Source organism: Piliocolobus tephrosceles, chromosome 8 (assembly GCF_002776525.5).
Source record: "Piliocolobus tephrosceles isolate RC106 chromosome 8, ASM277652v3, whole genome shotgun sequence".
In the NCBI taxonomy this organism is placed as follows: Eukaryota; Metazoa; Chordata; class Mammalia; order Primates; family Cercopithecidae; genus Piliocolobus; species Piliocolobus tephrosceles.
In genome coordinates this window covers 96,546,140-96,564,749 of record NC_045441.1, presented here as the reverse complement: position 1 = coordinate 96,564,749, position 18,610 = coordinate 96,546,140, and the positions used below count along the sequence as shown (strand labels likewise).

The window sequence follows — 18,610 nt, the reverse complement described above, 5'->3', positions numbered from 1 at the left end:
TGGGTCAGAAGCACACGCCAGTACACATGGATTCTCTTTAGACTTGAAGGAAATCAGTCACAAATCAGACCTTAACTCCTGTTTCAGGAATATCAGCCCATGGATCTTACTATTTTTCCTTACATAGGAAGCCATGTACCAAACTTACACAAGACTTAGTTTCAGAATGATGACTCTCACTGGGTCTTTTTTGTGATGGAAGAATGAATGCACTCCGTACATTGCCAGGGAAGGGCAATTTATTCTCAGGGGAGGGGATTATTCATTAAGTACTTAATCCATGTAGACACTTCTGGGTACTTCATGTGCATGATCCTGCTTTAGTTAATCCTTGTATGAACACAGTGAGGTAGATACTATTCTGCCCATTGTATAGTTCAGGACTGAGGTGCAGGTAGTGTAAAGAGAGCCACATTTGAGAGAGGTGGGATCTGCCAAAGGGAGCCTGAAGGGGTCTGAGTCTGAAGCTGCACGTTGTCTCTGGTGTGTGCTGTTCTCGTGTTTCCAGTGCTTGTGAGACAACTGGGTAATATGTTATTATCCTTCAGACTATTACTAATGCTTTTGTAAATCTGCTATTAAGGTACATATTTTGCCTTCATGAGGATTTTTTGCAGATTTAATGTTCCCTCTCTGCTCCGCAGATGGGCGAGCATCGCTTAGCCAACAATCCAGGAATGACTCTGAAATCTAAAAAGCCTTATCTGAAAGTATGCCAATACATGTAAAATGAATATAGGTATGTTAAAAGAAAGGGGAGCGCAGAGGGCTTGGGCCACAAGGGGGATGAGTAGGCATCACCAGGTCCTGCTGTTGACTGTGAGTGAATGCGTGTGAGCATTTGTGTGCATTTACGAGCATGTGTGTGTGTGACCAGGACAAGTCACTTCACCCTGTGCCTCAATTCACAAAAAGGCAAACCAGTCATCTCTGGTTTCTCTATATTACGAGATTGCCACGAAGGTGAAATTAGGCATGTGGCAGTGTTTTATGAAGTGTTATGCACATGTTAAAGGACTGTTATGACTGAGTCAACTCCCTTAGAATTAGATAACTTTTTATTACAGTTCAGGGCTCTTATCTTTCGGTTTTGAATCCCCGAGCTAATTACTGCAACTCCACTCATTTTCATTCAGCAAACTGTATATAAAAAGAATAATTCATTTTCCTTCATTTATTTTCTTCTGGAGTGTTGAGACAAGTTGAAGAAGTCTTCTTTTCACTTGAGACAAATTTTAGTGTAGCACTCTATCCTTTTTTCAACTCAAGGGAAATGAGTTCCATAAATATTTCCAATGAGAATGGCTTGGTGGAGCGAAGGCAAACACCCCGGTGTCCCTCCAATTTTATCTGTGCAACATGAGCCATTTCTCCTTCCCTGCACACTGCCAGTTTTCTTTTCCATGTTAGGGTAAAATTCTTAGTCGCCTGTTACCTGTGTCTGTGCTTCCAGTTCCATATATGAAGTGTTAATCTTCTCTTTGGCTTAGAGAATCCCAAGACACCAAAAATACCCATTTATCCCCCGCCTGCTTTTTTCTCTTTCATGGACCTCTTTGACGGTCCTTTCTAAGCACAACTTGTAAAGTTGCCAGGACACTTCTCTTTTAACACTCCAGTGATTCCATTCTTTATTTTTGGTCCAGGACTGTACTGCTTGCCATCTACAGCTTCATCCTTAGCATATCCACCTCCTTTTCAAGGTCTACATTGAAATTTCAGCACTTCTAAGCCTTCTTAAATCCTTGCTAATAACCCCTTTTGGGAGAAGATGTAAATAAGATTTTTAGTCTAATACACTTTTACATCTTCTCCTTTTAACCCAGGCTTCTATCCAAAGATTATAGTATATCAGTATGATTCCTAATTAAAAAGTTTTGAAAACTAGCCCACAGGAGAGATTTTCTCATTTTTTTAATTTTTCTCATTATTTTTTATTATATCCAGAAGTCATGCTATAAGGATATACTCTCCTGTTGTGCTGATTAGAACTCTCATTTCATGTCTGTTTCTAAAAATTTTGTTTGGGTTTATCCTGGTCTTTTCTTTACAGGAGATTGCTTCAGCAGTGTTGTTACTTTGTTTCTTTATTGAACACTTAACATTAAAATCAGTTTTACTGTGGTTGCACATCTTTCAGGAAAGCTATTCATTTCAGGTAGTGGCTTTTCTAGAAGGAAGAGGGACTGTCTTGACTACCATCAGCATAGCGAGTAGAGCTCACCTTGCAACTGAACCTTTGAATGTGCCGTAGTGACCACCTGGGGTCAGCACTTTATGGTCTATGAGCAATGTAGATAAAGCAGTAGCCAGGAGGGGAACTAACATGGGAAAACCCTGATACCTTTGAACACACATTAGATGCTGGATAAAATATGACAGAAATTTTCTAAGAAGTGCATAGTTGAGCTAAAACAAAATTACAGGAAATCTTTAGGTGCCAGGAAAGAGGATGAACCCAAAGAGATAGTGTTTACAAAGAATAGAAGCTACAGTGGCCCACAAGGCTATCCAGATCTGGTACATGCCTTAGGAGCTGGGAGTTTTAATGTCTGAATCAAGGCTTCAGGACCCCTAAACACAAAAGAACGATGGATCTGAGCTCTCAGGACAAGGTCTGTAGCTGGGATGGGCTTTTCCTGTCCCTGCATAATTACCAGAAAATCTCCGCCCCTCAGACTTGCTATTTGACATGGAAGTTTCTTGGAGAGAAATAGAAGCCAAAGTGTTTTACATGTAGATAGGGGCCTTACAGTGCATAGCTCACTGTCAGAATCCTGAGCTAGGAAAGTAAAACAACAACACTATCCTGCATCTAATAGGAGTTTCAGGGTGCAGCAAAGAAGCCAAATATAATATTCAAAGGGATACTAGCAGATGATTTTCTAGAATTGGAGAAGGTTGTAAGTCCTGGTATTGAAAATACACACTGAACGTCATTGATAGGATTAATTTGGATGGTGTAGAATGACAAGGAATTACCAGTTCATAACCATTTCTGTGCTGCTGGAGAAAATAACCTTAAGGTCTACTAGGACAATATTTTATTTTTACTTATTTTAATTTCTAGAGAAAGGAATTCAGTTACTGTTCATGGAAATACATTAAAACATCTCATAGGAGGCCGGGCGCGGTGGCTCAAGCCTGTAATCCCAGCACTTAGGAAGGCCGAGACGGGCGGATCACAAGGTCAGGAGATCGAGACCATCCTGGCTAACACGGTGAAACCCCGTCTCTACTAAAAAATACAAAAAACTAGCCGGGCGAGGTGGCGGGCGCCTGTAGTCCCAGCTACTCGGGAGGCTGAGGCAGGAGAATGGCGTAAACCCGGGAGGCGGAGCTTGCAGTGAGCTGAGATCCGGCCACTGCACTCCAGCCTGGGCGACAGAGCGAGACTCCGTCTCAAAAAAAAAAACAAAAAACAAAAAACAAACAAACAAACAAAAAATCTCATAGGAATGCCATAGGGCCATAAGAGATTTTGAGCTGAGAAACATTTTGTGTGTCATTGAATGGGTTTTAGTTTATTAAATTGGGGTCCAGAAAAGCAGATTATTACTCAAGGTCTCATAGATGGGCATAGATGAGACTGGAACCCTGGCTTCTTGCCTTACAGTTATTTGTTTAAGGTTGAACTAAATATGCTATTGGAAAAATATAAGTAGTTCATTTCTGTTGGATCTACCTTTGAGATCTGAACATCAGACCTAAGCTGGTATCCTTTTCTGCTTTCAATGAACAAATGATCTGGCACGAGCTAAAACCAGTTTTAAAGCTAAGGATGGCCCTTGGCTTTCTCTTTAGCTAAAAAGGCTTTTATTTTATTTTTTAAAGTCTTGCTAATTGTATTTTCTGAGGCTTTAAAAATTACTATTTTTTTAAAAAATTAGCATAAAAGATACATGGAAACTTTTACTTCTGTCATTGTGCTTTGAAATACAGAAGTTTAGTCTGTATCTAGATTAATAACTCATGATTTTTGTGTTGGCTTATCAGAATACAAAGATCAGTTCTTGCCTATTCAGATTGAAGCATTTTGATAACCTAATTATAATATCTCTTTATGACATATTAATTTTATGTCTAAATGTACTTATTGTAGATTCCATGCCAGAACTTGGTCTCGAGAGTATTTGGTAATTCTAATATCTCATGTGTATTTTGTTCTGTACCAGCATTGCTAAGACTTTTAATTCAGACTTTAACTGGGAAATGATTGTCAGTGAATGTCCAGAAAGGATGAATTGAAGTCTTTTTCCCAATAAAGGAAAATGGGAGTAAATAACTTATGCATATGTGTGTGCTCACACACACACACGCTCACACATACATCCTCATTTACACACACACACACGCTCTCACAAACTCATGCCATTCTCTTCCAAAGTGTTTGGTTAGGTGTCTGTCACCATAGCATACTTGGCAACTGTACTTAGCAACTAGAAAAGACAGAAGCAGGATATGAATTACATGAAGCTGGTAAGTTTGTTTGTTTGTTTGTTTGTTTTGAAACAGAGTTTCACTCTGTTGCCCAGGATGGAGTGCAGTGGAGCGATCTTGGCTGGCTGCAGCCTCCGCCTCCCAGACTCATGTGATTCTGCTGCCCCAGCCTCTTGAGTAGCTGGGATTACAGACGCCTGCCACCATGGCCGGCTAATTTTTTTTTGTATTTTTAGTAGAGACGGGGTTTTGCTTTGTTGGCCAGGCTGGTCTCAAACTCTTGACCTCAAGTTATCCACCCACCTCTGCCTCCCAAAGTGTTAGGATTACAGGCATGAGCCTCCGTGCCTGGCATGTTTTTTTTTTTTGTTGTTGTTGTTGTTTTTTTTTGAGATGGAGTCTTGCTCTGCCGCCCAGCCTGGAATGCAGTGGCGTTGTCTTGCCTCATTGAGGCATCTGCCTCCTGGATTCAGGGGATTCTTCTGCCTCAGTCTCCTAAGTAGTTGGGACTACAGGCGTGTGCCACCACGCCCAGCTAATTTTTTATTTTTGGTAGAGAAGGGGTTTCATCATGTTGGCAAGACTGGTCTCAAACTCCTAACCTCAGGTGATCCATCCGCCTCAGCCTCCCAAAGTGCTGGGTGAGCCACCACACCCAGCGGAGGCTGTGAGCCACCACACCCAGCGGAGGCTGGTAAGTTTTGGTCATTTATTTTTACTGAAACAATTTTACTGCAACTACTAGTTGAGATTACATTCCCATTTGGTATTTAAATTGGCATATTTAACATTCTTTATATAAAATTCTGTGTGTGTGTATGTCCCCCAACCAGTGCCCTAAAAATATCAGCACTGCCAAAATGTCATTTGTCAAGAGCACATTAGAACTGCTTTCGATGAAGCTACAAAGAAAACTGAATGTTGCAACTGATTGAATCACATTATCTGAGTTGTCCTGAGTCGTCTTGATGTTCTGTGGCAGAGAGTGCAATAAGCTATGGATGGGGATCCAAAATCAAACAATAAAACAATAACCCTTCCGCTTGTTATTGTGAGTTTCAGGTAGGGCAGTATTTTAACTTTTTCAGTCAACTGTTTGAAATAAATATGAGTTGAGGACACTTTCAAGGGTTTGTCTTCTGTGGGAAGACTTTTCTTGCCCTGATTTTTCCCCTGTGTTGCTGATCTTGGAGTAAATATCTCTTTAAAGTGAGCAGGAATCTTGGCGCGTGAATCAGCATGTGGGATGAGGAAGAGAACGAGAGAAACCAGACGCTGGTGGTTAGTCTCCACCATAAGGCACATTGGGAGGTGAATGCAGTAGTGGCTGTGAGATTATAGAGGAGTATAGCATCTAATGAGTGCATAGTGGGGAGAGGGGGGAACACCTTTTAATGAGGTCAGAGACTATTTCCATGTTAAAATACCATTTTCCTGGTTAGTAAAGATGGAATTAAAAACAGAAAGCAAAAGACATTTTATCAAAATATTTTTTCATCCTCTGTGAGTGTTAGATGTATTTTTCAGCATCCTTTTGCTTAAACAATTTTAAATGTAATTTCCTGACCTTTTGAATATAAACAGCTACTTTGGTGTTTTGAGTGCACATCTCCATAATGCAAAGACATGGGAAAGATACTACTTCACGTCTCCATTTACTTCATACGGATTTATACATTTAAGGTCATTTGCAGTGACATATGTCAGACCCCAGAGATTTTCTTTTAGTGTCAAGTTTACATCCAGGAAGAGAGAGAGAGAGAGAGACTGACTGACTGTGTCTGTGTGTGTGTGTGTTTAAGGTTTAAAGCAGGGTTTATAAAAATGCATCAGGAGACATAAATATTTCAGTTGGAAACTGGAAATGAAAGTTGTTAGCTCATAAGTAAATACCTAAAATATAGCATATTATAATAAATTTAAGTAAAATTATTTAAAAAGTAATATTGCATAGTGTATCTACAATGTCAGGAATCATAGGGAGTTGTATGGAGCTAACATTCTGTCATTTTCCCATTTCCTGACTTGGTAGACTGAAGGGTGACACAAAGAATCAGACTGAAGGTTCTCACTGATCCTTGGGCTCACCCATTTCCTGCCTTAAAGTTCACCAGATAATTAACAAAATCAAAGCAAAATGGAATGACAGCAAAACCACTGGATACGTAAGCCCTAAAAAGCAATAAATATCAATAGCACCCAGACTAAACTATTTTATTGAGGACTAACTTGACAATGAAAAGATGTTTGACTACCCAAAATAAGAACTGATAACTGAATGTCTGAATATCAGTTCATCAGACTTTTTGATTTAAGGACTCAAAAGCCAAAGATGGTCCAGAGGGTCAGGTGCAGTGAATCATGCCTGTAATCCCAGCACTTTGGGAGGCCAAGACGTGTGGATCACCTGAGGTCAGGAGTTCGAGACCAGGCTGACCAACATGGCAAAACCCTGTGTCTACTAAAAATACAAAAATTAGCCAGGCATTGTGGTATGTGCCTGTAATCCCAACTTCTTGGGAGGTTGAGGCACAAGAATTGCTTGAACCTGGGAGGTGGAGATTGCAATGAGCCTAGATTGTGCCACTTCACTCCAGCCTGGGTGAAAGAACGAGACACTGTATTATAAAAACAAAAAAACAAAAGGCTAGAAATGTGAGAGCTAAATCATATCAGCACAAAAGACATAATGAAAATGTTTTCATGGCAATGGGTGTTGGAAGATTTGGTTTAAAAAGTTCAGGCTAACTCAGCTGCACTGAGGGGTGGCATACTAGGGTGAAAGGAAGGTCTTAAAGCAGGATTCTGTAGAAAAAAGTAGAGATGAACATTCCTCCCACCCAGTCAAGTGTGCCTTGTTAGGATTATGATTTGGTGATATGTGCAATATCCAAACTAGTCATTCCATAATAATAAGACAATCATAGGATTTAAATTAAAGTAGTATTTATTTCCCTTCCAAAATATTGTATCTCTAGAATATCATTCCTTCCTATTTTGTTTCGATATAATTCAAAGACAGTATCTTGATATATATGTGATTTGTTTATGAATTTGTAAATGTACTCAACTATTAGCAGTTGGAAAACTGATAAAGCAGTTGGTGCAAGTGGTGTCAGATTTCTAGTGGATCTGATTGCTGGTAGATTTGAGAGGACTGGAGGACCCACTCATTTAAAAAACGTAGTGAAACCCTGTCTCTACTAAAAATACAAAAAATTAGCTGGGTGTGGTGGCAGGCACCTGTAATCCCAATTACTCGGGAGGCTGAGATAGGGGAATCGCTTGAACCAGGGAGGCAGAGGTTGCAGTGAGCCGATACTGTGCCACTGTGCCACCGCACTCCAGCCTGGGCGACAGAGCGAGACTTCGTCTCAAAAAACAAACAACAACGACATCAAAAAACATCTGCAGTCATAGTGACAAAGCACTGGAGATTCTTTTTTTGCTGAACAACATTTCAATATTATTTATACAAATTTTATTTTCAGTAATGTTTGAGTAGTATCTTAACAAGGAAAAAGGAATAGATCATGGTATTATCCAACATTGGAAAGGAAATGTCTTCATCACAACTGTTCCTTAAAAGTCAAAATTGTTTATAAAATGTCTTTCAGTAAAAAAATTAAATTTAAAAGATTTAGAATTTTCTTCTGGTAGTAGAAGGCTAGAAAATACATGTAGATAACTAGATAAAATGATGTTAAAATCACCTAGTCATATTTGATTGATGCTTGAAATATTTGGTATTTATCTTAAGTTTCTATATTTGCATAAATATGGGCACATGCTGAGGAACCACTTTAAACATATCTAGGTTTAGTGTTTTATATGCCTTTTTGGATAACTAAATTCATATTGCTGATTTTTTTTTCATAATCTTAGTGTATCATGAATCAGTTTAGTAGTAGTTTTATATTTATACATTTCTTGAAATTTTATTTTAGAATATACAATCTCATTAAATTATAATGTGTTAATTATTATAACTGTGACTATGTCTGTAGAAACTGTGCTGTGGTGTGTCCTCTCCAAATTCATGTGTTAAAATGTCCTCTCCAAATTCATGTGTTAAAATCCTGATCCCCAAAGTGATGGTATTAGGAGGTAGGGCCTTTGAGTAATGATTAGGTCATGAGTGTGGAACCTTCATGAAAGGATTAGTGCCTTTATAAAAGATACCCCAGAGAGCTAGCTAGCCCTTCCATCATGTGAGGACACAGTGAGAAGGCCCCATCTATAAACCAGGAAATAGGCCTTCACCAGGCACCAAAACTCTGGAACTTCCCAGCCCCCGGAACTGTGAAAAAGAAATTTATGTTGTTTGTAAGTTGCCCTGTTTGTGGTGTTTTATTGTGGCAACCTGACAAAACTAAACAGACAACATGATTTCCTTTAAGATATATGTGCAGGCCGGGCGCGGTGGCTCAAGCCTGTAATCCCAGCACTTTGGGAGGCCGAGACGGGCGGATCACGAGGTCAGGAGATCGAGACCATCCTGGCTAACACGGTGAAACCCCGTCTCTACTAAAAAATACAAAAAACTAGGCGGGCGAGGTGGCGGGCGCCTGTAGTCCCAGCTACTCGGGAGGTTGAGGCAGGAGAATGGCGTAAACCCGGGAGGCGGAGGTTGCAGTGAGCTGAGATCCGGCCACTGCACTCCAGCCTGGGCGACAGAGCGAGACTCCATCTCATAAAAAAAAAAAAAAAAAAAAAGATATATGTGCTATAAGCTTGATGTAAATTGCTTTCTTTGGCATTTTGACACAGAAATATAAATTCAGTCCACTGAACTTCTAGGCACAAACTATGCATCTTGTAATTAAATGTTGAATATAGAGTATGTGAGAGGTGTAGAGTAGGAAGGAAACTGTTCTTTTTGAGTCTCCATTCTTGAGAAACCATACCAGTTAATTTTCTACCAATTATGAAAGGAAGGGTTGTAATCTAGGATATCATTATCTCTTTTCCTCATATTTGAACAGGCATCTTAGTTCCTGCTGCTATAATAAATTACTGTAGACTAGATGGCTTAAACAAAAATGTATTTCTCACACTTCTGGAAACTGGGAAGCCCAAGATCAAGGTGCTGGCAGCTCTGGTGTCTGGTAGTTCTGGTGTCTGGTGACAGGGATTGGGGAGATGTGGGGAAGAGAGAGAGAAAAAGGAAGCTCTCTTGTGTCCTCTTCCTATAAGAGCACTAATCTCATTTGTGAGAGCTCCTCCTTTATGACCTAATTACCTCCCAAAGTCCCCACCTCTAAATACCATCATGTTGGGGATTAGGGTTTTTTTTTTTTTTTTTTTTTTTTAAATTCAAAGTTTTAATCCAAATTTGGATGGGGACTAGGATTTTAACATACAAATTTGGAGGTAGAGGCACAAACATTTAGTCCATAGCCACAGGCTGATCCAGATTTGGCTTTTGAACTTGATATGATCTTGGGGAAATTACTTTTCTCTTGGTAGAGATTTGTTATTGTAAATAATATTCTCCATTCTAGATTTTTCACACATACGTTTTTGAGAATTAAAACTTTTTAAACTAACTAAAAATGAAATGTGTGTGTGTATACACATGTGTGTGTGTATGTATATATATTTATGTATATGAGGTTTTTTTTTTTTTGGGGGGGGGGGGACAATGTCTCATGCTATTACCCAAGCTGGAATACAGTGGTGCAATCAAGGGTCAAGGCTCATTGCAGTATTGTCTGCCCAGGCTCAGTTGATCCTCCAACCTTAGTCTCTCGAGTAGCTGGGACTACAGGCATGCACCACCACATCTGGCTCATTTTTTGTGTTTTTGGTAGAGATGGGATTTCACCATATTGCCCAGGATGGTCTCAAATTCCTGGGCTTAAGTGATCTGCCCACCCAGGCCTCACAGAATACCAGGATTACAGACATCAACCACATTGCCTGGCTTGAATTGTATATTTTAATTTATATAATTAAACCTGATGTGAAATCCCCAAATCATTATTGTTGTTTGAGATGGAGTCTCACCCTGTTGCCAGGCTGGAGTGCAGTGGCACCATCTCAGCTCACTGCAACCTCCGCCTCACGGGTTCAAGCGATTCTCCTGCCTCAGCTTCCCAAGTAGCTGGGACTACAGGTGTGCACCACCATGCCCAGCTAATTTTTGTATTTTTAGTAGAGATAGGATTTCACCATGTTGGCTGGGATGGTCTCCATCTATTGACCTCAGGTGATCCACCCAAAGTGCTGGGATTACAGGTGTGAGTCACCACACTCGGCCTCAAATTATTTTTAAAAGATGAATTGAGATAGGATGAAAACTAGACATACGTAAGTATACTGATTGTATAATGAAAGAAGTATATGTGTGTGTGCATGTGTGTGTTCACCAGCACCTAGAATGTGATTCTAGTTATGAAAATGTAGCACAAGGTATCTAAACAAAATACAAGTAGGTATTAAATGTTTACAGATGTTTCACGTGTTTTATTGAATATTCTTATTGCATTAATGATTATAATGGTTATAGGCACTAACAGTGTTCGACATCAATGTATTTGTAAATATGCTTGTTTGTGCCTTTGTTTATCTGTTCTGAATTTTCATTACTGAAACAAAAGTAGTGTTATTCATCTCATGAAAATGATTATGTTTTATACTTTTTTCTTTGTTATAGTTTTGCTATCTATATAGACAGAAATGGGTTTATTTTAAAGAAGGCAAAAGATCATTTCATACTAAAAATCTGTATCAGTGCGAAAAAGTTAGACATTTCAGAGGAACAAATGCCATTGCAGCTATAATTCTCCTAAGCATGATTGACATTGTAAGGGGTAATATTTAATAATATAAGATAATTTCTCATATATGCACTAGAGTCAGATTGCAGCTGTACTGGGAAATATAATTTTTATATTTTATGAATGGACACAACATTTTACTATATCACTGTATTCACTTGCTGGGACTGTTGTAACAAAGTACTACAAACTGGGTGGCTTAAATAACAGAAATTTATTGGTTCACAGCTCTAGAGGATAGAAATCCGAAATCCCCAGAGGGATTTCTTCTAGAGCTGTGAGACAATAAATGAGGGAGTGATCTATTCCAGGCCTTTTTCCTTGGCTTGTAGATGGCTATCTTTTCCGTATGTTTCTTCATATTGCATTCCTTTTATGCATGTCTGTCATTAGATCTAACATTTGTCTTTTTCTAGGGATATCAGTCTTATTGAATTAGGATCCACCCTAATGACCTCACTTTAATGTATTTACCTCTGTAAAGACCCTATCTCCAAATAACATCACATTCTGAGTATTGAGGATTAGGACTTAAGCATATGATTGCTTTGAAGGGAACCACGATTCAACCTGTAACAGTCACCACTGTTTTGTATCTGGTGCACAAAGGTACTTCCCTGTTAGGGTTAAAATAACTGAATATAATGTAAGGCATAATGAGTCACAGTTAATTTCCTTGAGACTTTTGAATGATGAGATATATGTAAGAATAAAGCATTATGGCTGTTGTTGAATTTTTAAATGTCAACATTAGTTTTAAGATGCCTGAGAGGACTCGGAATGGGTGAATTCATTTGGGGGGATATTATCCTGTTATTTCCACAGCTAGTGTTTAGAAGATTTACTAGACTAACATTCCAACACTAATACTTTGTACTGCCTAAAATGCCTTTAGCATACCACTTACATTTGTCTAGGGGAGTTCATGAAAACCAGAGTTTTAGTAAGCTGCTACAAATCATTCATCATGGATGAAAGGCAATCACATTGCAAAAGCACTTACTTCTGCTTATCATGAGTGTTTTTTATTATCTTTTTGCATCTGAGACAAATGTGTTGAGAATTTCATCAAAAGCTTAATGCATTACAATCATGTTCTCCTCCAATATACAGATCACTGTGGATTCCATAACCAGAATTCTAAGAAAGTATGTAGCAACTCTATTGTTATTCAGTTGTAAGAGACATAGTAAAGTGTAATAATTCCAAGAGACTGTAGAAGCACTAGCATTAAATATTAAACATTTAAATGAGGAAGTGCTGATTAATTCATAATATTCTGAGCAGTTCATGAATGTTTAATACTTATATCTTGCCTTGATTGGATATTATTTAACTGAAGCCATGGTCACTATAGAACTACTTAGTTACCATTTTAAATTGCAGACCCAGTTTACAAAATGATTCATTTTACTTTAGGTAAATACTAAATTGAACTTCTCACCTTTTTTTGGTTCAATGTTTTGTAAACTATAGCAGAATAAAAAATTAAAGGTTTATCTGTTAAACATTTTAAGCCATAATTATCTTAAAAAGTAGTAGTTGTTTGCATAGTTTTAAGAAGTAAAAGTACTTTACGATAACTTTACATTGATTTCAATATTTAGGTGTTCCACTATCATTAAGTAGATATTATTGAGCACCTATTATGTGCTCAGCACTGGGAGAACAGTAGCAGTGAACAAGGCAAACACAGTCAGTGCCTCATGAAGCTTTTTTGAGAGACTTTGAGAGATTTAGAGATTGAACAAATAATCACAGCCACGCATTGCTTAACAATGGGGATACATTCTGAGAAATGTGCCATTAGCAATTTTGTCATTTTGTGAACATCAGAGTGTACTGCACTTACAAACTTAGATGGTGTAGCCTACAAGACACCTAGGCTGTATAGTCTATCCTTGTTGCTCCTAAGCCACAAACCTGCACAGAATATTACTGACTGAATACCAGAGGCAATGGTAACATAATGGTAAATATTTGTGTATCTAAACATACCTGAATGTAGAAAAGGTACAGTAAACATATGATATTATCTTAGGGGATCATTGCCATATGTGATGTCCATCACTGGCCAAAATGTCTTTATATGGCTTATTTTTATACTCAAATAATTATTTGATTACAACCTGGTAGGTGCTAAGCAGGAGGAGTGTGAGGTTTTGAGGGAATATTTAATGGAGTTTGTAACCTGGTTGAGGGGATTAGGGAAATCTTCCCTGAGGAAAAGCAAGTATGATGTGGCTTGTTGGCCAGAGGAACAGCTAGAAGGAAGAGCATTCTCTGCAGGGGGGATCCATACGTGAAGGCCTAGAGGTTCATCTGTCTCTTTGGGAGGGGGTAAACTGAATCAGATTTGAAGGTCAAAATAATATTAGAGTTGAGAACTTGTTTTCTTTACAGATTAGGATCAGCTGTTGGAAAGTGTCTGCAAGGCCTAGAGAATCAGGAGTGTAATCTCTGTAATAATGGATTATGAGTGTTCATGGTCAAGACTGATCCTAGGTAAGGGAATAAAATGACAGGATTTCTTTTGAGGGGGTTGGGTTAGGTGAAGGTGTTTCTCACATTGGTCGATTTTGTCCTGCTGTTCTTTCCCCTTGTCAGTCTTTTGAGAGCTCCCTCTGAGAGCTCCCAGTATTTGCCATGTAATTCAGAGATTCTTGTTATTTGTAGCTTGTTTTCTCTTTCTGTGAGTTGTTTAACTCTTGTCGCAGTTTGTCTTGTAATTGTATTTTGCAAGTGGAGTGGAGGCACTGCCAGGTAGAACTACAAGGAAGTCCATAGGTGTTTTTGTTGTTGTTGTTTTTAATAACATACCTGGAGACTGGGATTTTTTACTTCTCAGAGAGCAAGCATGACAGACTGTCCCTCCAAGGGCTTTGGTAAAGGGATTATGGGGTCACGAAGGTACTGGTTAGCTCTGTCATCCCAAACCAAAACAGCCTGGAGCCATATCAAACACCCAAAGCTTAGCCAGTGTCAGAGTCTTCAGTAGATTCTTTTTTTTTTTTTTTTTTTTTTTTGAGATGGAGTCTTGCTCTGTCACCCAGGCTGGAGTGCAGTGGCCAGATCTCTGCTCACTGCAAGCTCCGCCTCCCGAGTTTACGCCATTCTCCTGCCTCAGCCTCCCGAGTAGCTGGGACTACAGGCGCCCGCCACCTCGCCCGGCTAGTTTTTTGTATTTTTTAGTAGAGACGGGGTTTCACCGTGTTAGCCAGGATGGTCTCGATCTCCTGACCTCGTGATCCGCCTGTCTCGGCCTCCCAAAGTGCTGGGATTACAGGCTTGAGCCACCGCGCCCGGCCTTCAGTAGATTCTTTACTCACATCCCAGTCTGCAAAACACCAGGGGTGAGTGGCTGAAGATCCCCATTTTTGGCTCAGCTTGCCACATTGGAAGCCAACCCAGCCATGACCTGGCAACCTACTGCTGTGCACCTGCTAGAATTTTGTCAGTCAGGGATTCATTTTCAAGAGACAGAGGCATAGCTATAGTACAGCTGGCTTCCTAAGTCCTTACTTACAAGATGGGCATCCTCTCCTTTTTCTTCTCAGCCCAGAATAACACCATCAAAGGAAGAAGTCAGAGGGCTCCTCAATGGTCCTGACGTAATCCAATGTAGTGTGTCCTTTCCTGACTTATATCACCCTTCCTTGAACTGGACTTGGCTTCTCTGTCCCTTGGCAAAGGACCAAAGACAGTATGTCTTCCAAGGAGAACACAGTGTCAGAGTGTTCTTCCTCCTCTGGATTTAGTAAAGTTAGAAATTTGGCCTGGGAGTCCCAGTCACTGTTCACCGACTGTCCTCCACACACCTAGTACTTCTCTGTAGAAAAAAACCATAGTTTTTTCTTATAGTTTATTCTTATTCTTATGGTTTATTAATTAATTTATTGATCAATAAGAATTACTGCTACCACTACTATAGGGCCACTGGTCTAGTTTGCCACAGGTTTTTCTCCATTCCCCTGCAGTAAGGGTTTCTCAAGTTTCTGGAGACAGTAGGTTCATCTAGGAGTTCCAGCCGCTGTTTCATCTCCAGTCCTACTATAGCCATCAAATCCCTAGAGGTCTGGTTTGGCTAGTGTGTGGTGCTGAAGCTTTAAACCAGTCTGACCAGGTTCATCATTATCTTGGCATCCATAAAGGACTCCAAATTTCAAAGGAACAGTTATCTATGGATGTTATGGGGAAACTAGTAATTTCCAATATATATATATATATATTTTTGGGACAGAGTCTTGCTCCATTCCCCAAGCAGGAGTGAAGAGTGGCATAATCTCAGCTCACAGCAACCTCTGCCTCCTGGGTTCAAGTGATCCTCCTGCCTCAGCCTCCCAAGTAACTGGGATTACAGGCACCCGCCACCATACCCAGCTAATTTTTGTATCTTTAGTAGAGACAGGGTTTCACCATGTTGGCCAGGCTGGTCTCAAAATCCTGACCTCAAGTGATCCACCCACCTCTGCCTCCCAAAATGCTGGGATTATAGGTGGGACCCACTGTGCCCGTGCTCATTACTTCTAGATGGAGCTTTTTAGATTCAAGTTTTGTGAACTCACGTAACACTTACTTCTCTGGAGGGTATAGTTAGTCCTCAGGAGTCTATTCTCCCCAAATTTGCACATCAAATTTGAGTACAGCCTCAAGAAGGTCTCATTAAATTTCCGTGTTATGCCACTAAACATCGTGGTTTCCCCCTTCATTAAATCTCCTGCACAAAGCTTTACATGGTTATTCTAACAGGTTGGTGGTCAGGATGTAAATGTATTTCTGGCTCAGGGCAGCTGTCACAATTTTAATACCAGTGGTGTCCCATCTTATCTCCAACTTGGTACCCACCCCTCTTATATCCACTATGACCAAGGCTAAACTTGCCTTCTTTCTAGCAAAGGAGCAGCTTTTCTATTTTGAGAGAGAAAACTAGGTTTGCAATGATATGATTCTTATCGCATCACATTATTTATTGTATTCAATTTAGAAGAAAGTCGTTGTCTTCAATAAATCCTTTCAGTGTGCACTTATTTCTGGCCATGTCTGTACAGTGACACCAAAAAGTATAAATGATTCTTTGAGTTTTGATTCTTGAGACAATCCTGGTTGGTGTTTGTTTACTAAGAAACAAAGCAGTGGTTCTCCAGCTTTAGCACTTTTAAGAATTTTTTTTTTTTTTTTGAAATGGAGTCTTCTCTGTCGCCCAGGCTGCAGTGTAGGGGTGCAATCTCGGCTCACTGCAACCTCCACCTCCTGGGTTCAAGCGATTCTCCTGCCTTAGCCCTCCTGAGTAGCGGGGATGACAGGCGCACACCACCACACCCAGCTACTTTTTGTGTTTTTAGTAGAGATGGGGTTTCTCTATGTTGGCCAGGATGGTTTCAATCTCTTGACCTTGTGATCCTCCCGCCTCGGCCTCCCAAAGTGCTGGGATTACAGGAGTGAGCCACCGCACCCAGCCAAGAGTTCTTTGAATGCCTGTTAAACATGCGGATTCCCTGGGTCTTCTCTCTGCCACTCCCACATTCTGCCTGGAATTCTGCTTCTTAGATTTTTGGTAAGGGTTGAAAATGTGCATTACTAAGAAGTCCCCTAAGTGATTTCTTCAAAAGTGTTCTGTAGACCACACTTTGAGAATCACTGAGCTAGGAAATGTGTCTCTCATTATGCTAAGTAAATGAGCCAGACACAGAAAGACAAATACTCTATGATCTCATGTATATATGTACCCTAAAATACTCAAACTCACAGAAGCAGAGAATAGAATGGGGGTTGCCAAGGGATTGTCGGGGAGAGTGGAAGATGTTGGTTAATGAGTGCAAAGTTCCAGTTAGACAGGATAAATGAATTCTGGAGATCTACTATATGGCGTGGTGACTGTAACTAATAATAATTGTATCCTTGAAAATTGCTGTTAGCAGCTTTTAAATGTTCCCACCACAAAATTATAAGTATGCGAGGTGATTGATGTTAACTTAAAAAAGTATCTCTTAATAAGTGTTATAGGCATAAATTTAGTTTTTGCTTTATGAAAATGTATGGAGTGTGTAAAATACAGTAAATCAAATTGTATTGTAAATCTTAAAACTATACTAATACTTAATATATTAGTAATTACATATAATTTATTATATAGTAAATATAATGATAATATAGTGTTTTGACATCATGATGTACATGTCAGCTTTATTTAAAGAGATACCGATGTCTTGCAAGTTCTCTCTGTTTGTCACAGTGGCCTAGTGTTCTGCAGATCCCTGAAATAGTCTGATGATGTTACCAGTTTACTCATAGCCTCATTTGTAACTTTTTAGTTTCAAAAAGTCACCAGCTCTTTGATTACCAGGGAAGTAGTGAACAAATGTTCATTGTTAAATGTTATGATTTTATATATGCGTTTGGACTAGAATGTTGACACCAGTGATTTCTGGATGATGTTTCAAATAGTTTTATCTTTTTTCTAGAATGTTTAAAAATGTTTTCAAAATTTTAGAATGAGTAGACATTAAATTTATGATTAGAAAACATTTAACTTTATTTTAATACATGAAAAATAATTTTTATTTGACTAGGTATGTTGCAGATAGAGACTAATAAAATAAAATAGATATTCCGAATAAGAAATCAATTAGCTCTGGATGGGGGTTTTACTTGTGAGCTTGACCGAAGAGGGAGAAAGCCAGTCTGCTTTAAGAGGAAATAAATGGTTTGTATTCTTCCAGGCCCTTCAAACAATCTTGACAACTGATATTTGTCTTAATAAGTTCACTTATCTAAAAATGTTTTACCTACCACTTAAAGGAAACACAGGAGGATTTGGGATTTATGGTCAGAGTAAGTCTAGTAGAAACTTCAACACATCTTTCTCTTTTTCCAGCTGCATTAAAACCCTCCCAAGGTGACAGTTATGGAAGTCTGAGCTCTTCTGAGGGGATAGTATGTCTTAGAGAAATTGTACCAGTCTCGTGTCAACCTGATGGTGAGGGAGCAGGAGGGGAAGGTGAGGTGACTCCGGGGTAATAACATCCAGGGAGGAAGATCTGGGCCTTGAACATTTATTGAGTAGAAGCTAACCTCAATTCATTCTCGACCTTTAGAATTAGAGGTTACTATTAATTTAGCAATGAAGTTTCCAGGCTTGGATGGAATCCAAAATGTCCTTCAAAATGTTAGAAAGTAGGCAAAAGCATAACAAAGGAAGGAAATAGTACTCACGGCTGATAATCTCATAAGATTATTTCATTAACAAAATAACTGTGGAAACTTTTGGTTTCAGTTATCTCTTCTCTGAATCCATTGTCCAATCAATCACCCAGCCAATCCACCACAAAGGGAAGCAATTTTGTTGAATCTGGAAGCAAATTAAGGCAATTTGGTTCCTTTCAGGTTTC

The 18,610-nt window shown here is 39.3% G+C and overlaps 1 protein-coding gene across 2 annotated transcripts in view; it reads left to right on the top strand.

Moving 5' to 3' along the window:
- Positions 1-18,610, top strand: part of RELN (reelin) — a 519,467-nt gene that overhangs the window by 27,920 nt on the left and 472,937 nt on the right. The window lies entirely within an intron of this gene.